Below are 8,096 nucleotides of genomic sequence, written 5' to 3'. Positions count from 1 at the left end.
GTGCTGGCTGCTATTCCAGGAATGTGAAGATCTAAGTTCTGTGATGAAACAAGGAGCCAGCTGGCAAATAAACCTGTCCAACCAAACCCGCCAATGTTTAGTAAGGTGCAACAATGGGAAGTGACTGAAGCTGAACTCATAGCTACAAATGCATTTGTGTTGCTTTTGGCAAATCACCTGACCTGATTTTTTTTTCTTGCTATAGGTAACAGTAACAGGTCTAGTCCCGCCTTCTATGACTGGTCATCACTAAATGGTCAGTCTTGTGGGGTGTTCTTGGTATGGTCCAAGGAAGAGTCACTGGTGGGCTAGTGATAAGGACATGGGCACCCAAGAATCAGTAATTCCTATGGGGATGGGAAGGCTTAGACCAGTGCTTCTCAAACTTTTTAACATGGGGGCCCTTAAAATAACTTTCAGATCTTCAGGGAACCCCTACTATATTTACTATATCCACAGCTCACAGTATATTAGTGTGTTGGCCAGTGGGATGAATGTCACCCCTACAGAAAAAGTTGAATAGTGTCAGAGGTCTCTGACCTGAGAGGTACAAAGTGCTCATTGTAACTTACAAAAAACTTTGGAGGAAACCTGGCTGGGAAACCCTGGCTTAGACCTGGTCAAATTTTGGAAAAGAGCTTTAGTAGAACATATTGTTGAAAATATAATGTTTGGCATGTGTTTACATTGCAGTTGTTGTATATGGGACAGCATAGCCACAAACCAGGTACATCCTGGCCCCTGTGCACCGATGAAAGCACCTATATCGGGCTTCTGAGCATCAGAACTGGACCAGGGGACTATGGAGGTAGGTGACCTGGTCTTCGGGGGTCATTAACCAAATAAAGTCAAAAAGTTTCTTTTTCATCTGATCTCCATGCTAATATCGCCACTTTTTCTGTGATCAATTTATTATGCAGATCAGTGACTGAATGCAGCACTGCAATTGTCCTGATTTGGTGATCGGAAACTCCATTTATTTTAATTAAGTATTGACCCCCGCTTTATTTAATCGCAATTACCACATAAAAAAGTGACATCCATAGCCACAATCACCGCTTTTAAAAAGGGCAATGGTGGCAAAAGTGACAGTCAGGGTATCTGGAACAGAGAATGGTGGTACATGTAGAAAGAAAGTGGGAAAGTCTGGCTTGGACCTTCTGGTCAGATCTCATATTGCTGAAAATGTAATGCTGGCCATGTATGCAGCTTGCTGTATAGGATTGCATTGCCATAGACCATGCTGATCCCTGTGCACTGCTCATATGTATCAGTGACCATGGTGCAATAAAGGCAGATTGACACTTGCCAGGCCTGATTAATCATTGTTTCTGTTAGATCATGTATATGGCTGGGTGCATTGTGAAGAGATGCACTATGGGAAGATGGCGGCTGGTGGTGACAGTGTGACTCAAAGCAGTGGTCGCCTACTAGTGGTCCGTGAGAAAATGATGGTGGTCCACAGAAAAATTTGGACATTATTTGCAATTTTTATGTTTTATTATTAATAAAACAAAAATAATCTAATAAATTCTTATATTCTGAATGACAATTTTCATCTTTATAATGCACTAAATTCTAGAACTGTACTATAGACAGAAAAACAAGGGAGACGCAGCGTGACGTCAGTGTAGTCTTATGTTGAATGAGACAACCGCTGCTGAGCTGTACGCTTCAGTATTGTTTCCACCATTACAAAAGTCAGCCCACTCCGCCAATAACGATTATCATCTGATTATTTTATGTGTTTATTTCTCAGATGTTCTTTTAGGTAAGTATGACCTTAGCTGTGTATTTTCTTTAACTGTTATATTTAATGGCATCAAATAGTTTGGCTTTGATAACTATCATTTCTTGTTTAGTCTTAGATTCCAATGCAATAAACCCATAATGAGTGAGAAAAAGCAAACTAATATTTTGTATTTCATTAGTAATACCAAAGATAATGCAACTAATGATAATAGTAACAATAGTAATACTTCACTTAACCGTAAGCTGATCAATAAATCAGAGCCGCCACAGTCCTTGCCACAAGTTATTTTTGTGGCACAAGGGGACACAAATATTAGACTCATGGTAATATTTTGGATAATCGGTATTCATACACATGGACATGTTTGCCATTACAAGCTCTGCCTACTGATTCCCAGTGCTGCACAATGGTTGTTCCCAAAGCTCCTTCCCACAAAACCATTAAAAAGATAGGAAAAGAAATGCAAAACTGAAGCTAAAACTTTTTGTTTAAAGGTTATGCGAAGGCGGAAAGGGTTGGAGCTCTCACATCTTGTTTTGATAACAGAAAAGGAAGGTAAAACTTTAACAGAGACAACAAAAACAGGACATTGTGTTAAAGGTGTGCTGCAACAAAAGGTCCATTGTGCAGGTGAATCAGGTATTCATTCACAAGGAGTCAGGCATTCATTCACTAGGAGTTGGGTTCTCATTCCCAATGAATGGCACTGCAGGGCACCAGTTTAATGGTAATTTTTGTGGTGTTGTGGGGAGTCTGAGCTCTAACATATGTGCCTTTTGGTGTAAACAAGCCCAAAGTACATAGAGAGACACAGAGACTGAGACACATAGGGGGCCATTATTCAATTAAAATAAAAAAATGTTTTACTTTTTACAGTTCAGTTATGGTGTTGATCAGTGACTTAACACTACACTGTAATTGCATTCATTTACTTGACTGTACTGACCCCCCCCCCCTTATACAACCACAATGGCCACTTCTACCAGTCTATGGCACCCAAAGCCATGATCTCCACAAACTAGGTAATGGAGGCAAAAGTGGAAATTAGGGTGTCTGGAAGAGAGAATGGGGTGCAAACAGAAAGAGAGGTGGAAGGAATACAGAGGGGGGTTACAGATGGGGGTGTAGAAAGAGGAAGAGAGTGGTGGGTAAAAGATAGGAAGAGGTGTAAAGAAAGTATTCCCGCACCTACTAGATTGTAAGCTCTTCGGGGCAGGGTTTTCTCCTCCTCCTGTGTCACTGTCTGTATTCATCTGTCATTTGCAACCCCTATTTATTGTACAGCACTGCTATTATATTGGCGCTAAATAAATCCTGTTTATTAATAATAATAAAAAAGGGGTAACAGACAGAGGGTGTAAATAGAAGGGGAGTAAAGGGGTTAAGTAAAGAGAGAAATAGAAGGAATAAAAAGAAAGGGTGAGAGGGGTAAATGAAAGGGAGCAATATATAGACGAGAAGTTTGGAGAGAGGTAAAAGTAATACACATGGAGGAGGGAAGAGGGTACACAAAAAGGGTAATATTAAAAAATGAAAATAGTGGGGGGGGTTAAGGGGGTAGAGAAATAGGGTAATAATAAAGAGTGAATATAGTGGGGGTTAGGCTAGGAGAGAGGTAGAAAGAACACATAAAGGGGGTGCAAGGAGATAGGGATAAAGAATAGGGGGAGCAGAGATGAGGATGGTGGGAAGATGTACAAGTAATACATAAAGGGGTGCAGAGAAATGGGGGGAATTAGGGACAGAGATAAGAAGGGTAGGAAGAGGAAGAAGGAGTACATAGAGAGGGGTGTAAATAAAAAGGGGTGTAGGTGGACAGAGATGAGAACAGTAGGCAGAAGCAGAATTAGAGTTTAAATAGTGGGGGGTAAATAGTAAGAAGAGAGGTACAGAGGCAAATTCATGAAGCGTTCCATATTTTCCAATACATATCTCCCCTCCTATTGTGTGATACTTCCCTCACCTCCTAGATTGTAAGCTCTTCAGGGCAGGGTCCTCCTCCTGTGTCACTGTCTGTATCTGTCCGTCATTTGCAACCCCCTATTTAATGTACAGCGCTGCGTAATATGTTGGCGCTATATAAATACTGTTTAATAATCATAAAAGTGGTGTTAAGAGGTGGGGTAAAGGGAATAGGAAGAGATAAGGAGATTAGAGAGAGAGGTAGAAGTATTACATAAAGCGGCGTGCAGAGAAAGGGGGCAAATGGTATTTTTTTGGGTAATGAATTTTTAAAAGAGATAGGGTAAAGCAGAAATAAAGAGAGGTAAAAGCAATACATAAAGTGGGGTACAAATAAAAAGTTGTGTGTGGGGGGGGGGGGGAATGTAGAAGAAATAAATAAAGGGGCATACAAAGAGGGGATACATAGTAAATAGATGGGGTGGCAAGAAGAAGGAGGGACAAAATAAGGGAGAGGTAAAAGTAATACATAGAAAGGGGAACAGAGAAAAGGGGTAAATGGAAGGAAAGGCAAAGATATAGAGAGAGGTATTAGGAAGACATTAAAGGGTGAAATTATTGGGGTAAGCTAGAAATGGGGGAGATAGAGAAAGGCTACAAATGGAGAGATATAGAGAGGAATGCAGACAGCTTGTGATGACTTCCTATTAGCAGGGGCCCATTAATCTCTGCATTCAGAGGATTTGCAGCTCTCATACAGCCTGTACACATTGCAGAGGTCAGTATGGAGGAAGTGTTGGTGGTAAGTTCTGGTAATTTGAGACATGGGGGTGAGGCTTTGTGTGACTCCTATATACAGGGTGAAGGGCTATCTGAGCTCACTGCAAGGCTGGAGGAGGTCAGAGAGGTAAGGCAGAGGCTGCTCCTCATTATGGCTGCTATACACATAGGAAACTTTGTAACTTTGTTTGTTTTGTATTGTTACCTGTGTGACATCCATGGACCTCAGTATAATATGAACTCTATTACTGGGTATAGGGAAACAAGACATGCTGGGATTTGTTGTTTCTTACATGGAGGACACAATGCTTTCTATGGGCTGCTTTACACATAGGAAACTTTGTAACTTTTTGTATTTATTTGGTAACTTTGTTTGTTTTGTATTGTTACCTGTGTGACATCCATGGACCTCGGTATAATATGAGCTCCATTGCTGGCTAGAGGGGAATAAGACATGCTGGGAGTTGTTGTTCCTCAGTTGTGGCAAATGACTGCTTTATTTTTGCTCTCTTGTTGCATTTTCTGTAATTTAATAACAAATATCTGTTGTGATATTTTGCAGAAGTTGAGTTGCTGTTTCTTTCCTGTATGGGTACATTGTTGATTTTTATTCATACCAGGGCTGACTTAAAGTGACCCCATGTGCATGGAAATGGGGGCAGCTATTGCGTATTATTATTATTATTATTAGTATTTATATAGCAACGTTGCTTACTTGGTTTTAAGATGCAGAGACCCTGGCACAGCAATCCTGATCATCTGGGCTGGCCAACTTCATTCCTGGAGTGCCAGGGTCCACACACGGGGTTATGTTGATATCCCAGCTTGTTTGTGGCCCTCAGGGAGTTGGTTACCCCTGGGCTCAGGGCTGATTTTAAGCTAGTATAGTATGGGCCCAGAGCCCCATGTAGCTGTTTTGGAGCAGGATTGCAAACTTTCTAAACTTCACTGTCTGCATACTTGTTCCAGTTTACTCTTTCATAGTTGCAGTCCTAAAGGCTTCTGTATTTTTGTTATTTATATGAAGTTAGATTTTGGGGTCTTTCTGATGTTGTGCAGAGGTGCTCTGATATGTAAGTTCTTCGGGGCAGGGTCCTCTCCTCCTCCTGTGTCACTGTCTGTCATTTGCAACTCCTATTTAATGTACAGCGCTGCATATAATGTTGGCGCTATATAAATCCTGTTTAATATTATTATGCACAGTGTCATTGGCTCTGACCTGGCTCCAGCCCCTGTGATGGGGTCACTATTTGTATATCCGAGTGCCCTAATTTATTAGGGACCCCAGAGATCTCTGCAGCCAATCAGTAAGTCATCTGGAAGTGAAGGCGTTACTGTCAGTGTCAGCTGCCTAGATGTGTTAAGGCTCATTGCTAACACTTGGAGTATGCATTGCAGTCGTATTCTTCCATATGTTTTCAGATATTGTACAATAAGTGATTGATGAATGATGTTGGGGGACCGTGGTATCCATGCTGGATTATTGCCTGAGACAATCACATCTGTCCATGTTGGATGACAATCATGTGTATGTAGCTCTAAAGTCCTGCTGAGGACCTGGCAAGGCACATTAGGCTGACCACACACCAATTACAATATCCTTAGATCTGATCTGTTACAAAAATGCACTGTACAAAGCCTGATCTATTGACTACAATCTGAAATAACTAAAGCCATGAAATCTTTTCCATTTCTATCCAATCAGCAAGGCCTTGTTGATGTTATCGAATGGTTGGTAAATATAAAGCCTAGTACGCATGAGCAGATATGCTGCCAATTTTCTGATCTGATCCACAATCATGACACACGTGTGTATAATATTCCCCCCTTATGATCATGGGGAGCTTATAAACACCTTTAAGACAAATCAGAACAGATTCTGTATAATCCCGTTTTTTGGTGATTACTAAAGATTTAGGTCCCAATACAGGCGCTGACACCCGCCTACAATTTCTTTCCTCCCAGCTTAAAAAACATTCTTAAATTTAATCCTGTGATCCATGGTCCTTATATTAACAAATATATACAAACTGTTCAAGTTCATTCCGAAACCAAAAAAGGCAACTGATGAATTCCCTTTATTTTTTGTTTGATTTTATCAGATTGGAAGTAGACTTTGTCCCATGTGTACAAGGCCTAGAAGAGATCCTACACCCAGATCATAATAAATGTGGTCAGCCTTGGGCAGGTCATTACTTTGGCACAATTTGCTGAATTGAAAACCTTTTTGTGTTTTCTAACTTGCAGACTATATCTGTGTACTATAAAGATCAAACGGGTATTTTGGGTTGGGTTTGAGAGGCGGAAGTAACTTTTAAGATGCACATACAGGATGTGGAGTGCATTGTGGTCTCCTTTCTGTGGTATATATAAATGTTATATTATTTGGTAGAGATGAATGATACTGATACTTGGTGAATTCCCATAGACCTCCCATGCTGGGATAGTTGTGGAACCTGAATAGTGCAGCTCATTGACTAACTATAGCTCTCACCTCCCCCAACAACAAACACAAAACTTGACAAAAAAAGCAGGCAAGAGACCTTCCACCCCTCCCCCCACCTCCCAAATATCTGTCTTTATTGTAAAACCAAGTCTTACAATCATCCTGGGGAAATTTGCTGTTACAATCCAAGCAATGTACACGCATCATATGATTGTCACCCGACATAAATAATCATGCTCATCCTGGGCAAAAATCTGGCATGTGTACAGCGCCCCCCAACGCCATTCATCAATCCACCACAGCCAATCAGAAATGACCACTGTGCATTCCTATGGAGGAAAACTGCTCACTCGCCTTCGCCCTCCCCTCTCCATTGAACAGTGCTATGTGTACAGCGCTCATTCATCTGTCACAAAATATCACTTCCAACCGCAATCATCTGATGTCTGTACAGAGCTTAATAATATGCGCAGCTTCTGCAGCCCTCAGCGGCCATTGTGGCCAAAACTTGTGATATTACACACTCCAGTGGTAATGCAAATTATAATGTGAATGGTTCCTGAAGCCTGGAACGCTGCAGATTCTACTTTATGTATACAGACTGCAATCTGCATGGAGTTTGCTATACTTGCCCAAGTTATTATGTCATTTCTAGAGAAGCTCCATTGGTGCACCAGGTGCTTTGTGTTTTTTTCCTAAAACCCCCTACAAATATAAGACGGTGTCTGGAGGGACATATGGTTGTGGTGTACATATCCTCTGCAGAGATTTGTGGCTTCATATACTTGGATCTCATTACTTTCTATTCAGATTGGCTCATTTACACTAACATGAATGTTTTCATGCAGAAATGCACCGGGTAAAGCAACATGCATTGGTTCCCTGTGTTACCATGTGTTGCCAATGCAAAGTACAATATGTGATGATCTGATCTGGATATAGATTAAGGTGGCCTCTGCATTACAATGTGATTGCATGATCCGGAATGATTACATTTGGTTTCCTCTGAACAGCAGGACTCAGACTGGGAAGTTGGGGACAGAAGTGTAAGAGGAGTGAAGGTGCGTACACACTTCCAATTTTTATCGTTCAAAACGAACGACCGACGAATGATCGATTGGGCAAAAATCGTTCGTTAAAAAAGTAACCAACGACGCCGACGAACGAGGAAAGTCGTTGGAAACGAACGACCGGACCGGCGGATCGGATTGGAAC

At 41.3% G+C, this 8,096-nt stretch overlaps 1 protein-coding gene across 2 annotated transcripts in view; it reads left to right on the top strand.

Moving 5' to 3' along the window:
- Nucleotides 1–4,316: 4,316 nt before the first annotated feature.
- Nucleotides 4,317–8,096, top strand: part of ACP5 (acid phosphatase 5, tartrate resistant) — an 11,683-nt gene continuing 7,903 nt past the window's right edge. Inside the window, exon 1 of one of the 2 annotated variants that reach the window (XM_072399540.1) lies at nt 4,317–4,433. The gene's annotated coding sequence lies outside the window, so the exon portion shown is untranslated. Of the gene's footprint in view, nt 4,434–4,498; nt 4,563–8,096 lie in introns of those variants that run through there. The other variant, XM_072399539.1, reaches the window with a different exon arrangement.

Source organism: Pyxicephalus adspersus, chromosome 2 (genome assembly GCF_032062135.1).
Source record: "Pyxicephalus adspersus chromosome 2, UCB_Pads_2.0, whole genome shotgun sequence".
Classification (NCBI taxonomy): domain Eukaryota; kingdom Metazoa; phylum Chordata; class Amphibia; order Anura; family Pyxicephalidae; genus Pyxicephalus; species Pyxicephalus adspersus.
Note: the sequence above shows the minus strand (reverse complement) of the source record. Positions and strands in the feature narration are given on the sequence as shown.